The sequence below is a fragment of the Mus caroli genome, chromosome 8, assembly GCF_900094665.2.
Source record: "Mus caroli chromosome 8, CAROLI_EIJ_v1.1, whole genome shotgun sequence".
Lineage (NCBI taxonomy): Eukaryota > Metazoa > Chordata > Mammalia > Rodentia > Muridae > Mus > Mus caroli.
In genome coordinates this window covers 76,393,443-76,394,639 of record NC_034577.1, presented here as the reverse complement: position 1 = coordinate 76,394,639, position 1,197 = coordinate 76,393,443, and the positions used below count along the sequence as shown (strand labels likewise).

General features: G+C 47.6%; 1 protein-coding gene across 10 annotated transcripts in view; it reads right to left on the bottom strand.

Moving 5' to 3' along the window:
* Tnpo2 (transportin 2) overlaps positions 1-1,197 on the bottom strand; it is a 23,199-nt gene that overhangs the window by 13,761 nt on the left and 8,241 nt on the right. The window lies entirely within an intron of this gene.

Genomic DNA, 1,197 nt, shown 5'->3' with positions numbered 1-1,197 from the left:
GAGACAGGGTTTCTCTGTATAGCCCTGGCTATCCTGGAACTCACTCTGTAGACCAGGCTGGCCTCGAACTGAGAAATCCGCCTGCCTCTGCCTCCCAAGTGCTGGGATTAAAGGCGTGTGCCACCACGCCCGGCTGCTCCAGATCCTTTGAGTAAAAGAACAGAGTATCTGATATCCTCTGTTGGCCCACGTCTATGTGCATGGGTGTGCACACCTGTCTACTACATGCATGTGAGTATGTGCACACTCATATGCAGAACATCAGGGAATGTTTGCTTGAGTAAACAAGTATATGGACATTGGAACTAATGCTCACATTACAATAAATTGGTTTGGAATAATGAAATCCACAGTAGAAGGCTTTATCTGAGGCCTGAAGGCAATGGAGCCACCCGGCAGAACTGGATATTGTGTCCAATGCATACACCACTCATTAATAAAGGATGGCAGGGAGGGCAGAAGCTGCCACTGCCAACTCTCAGGTGATGCCAACCCCTGAAAGTGAAGCCTCTCTGAAATGACTGGTGAGACTATAGGATGATGCCATCCCATTCTGAGACAAGCCCCATGCTCTGGGCTGGCCATCTCACAAAACCTCTTCTACCACATGGCTCAGCTTTCCACAGAAACAAAGAGCATCAGCTGTGACCAGGCGCTGCAGTAGAGATCTGTAAGCTAGTCCTTGCTTGGAGGGCTGAGGCAGGAAGATTCCAAGTCTGAAACCCCAGGCTGAGTAGTAAACCCTGTTTCAAAAACAATACCAGCACCCTAAAGCTCACCCAAGGCTTCTTCAAGTACAGATATTTTATGGGGTATTAGTTCCAGGTCATCAGAAGGGCCAAAACCAAGCACATTACAGGAACGGGCACAGTGTTTACACAGAACCTATATACACCCTCCTGTAGATAACAGGCACAACGTATCAATGTCCCCAACCTCCCACAGACTTTAAATCACCTCGAGATGACTTACAATTCCTGCAATAATGTCAATAATACATAGTTATAAAGTATAGTGTGGGGCCAGCAAGATAGCTGAGCATATAAAGGTCACTGCCACCAACCCTACCAACCTGACTTGGATCCTTGGGACCCATGTGGGAGGAGAGAACAATCTTTCATAGTTGTCCTCTAACCTACACACACACACACCACACACATACACACACACACACCACACACACACACACACCACACA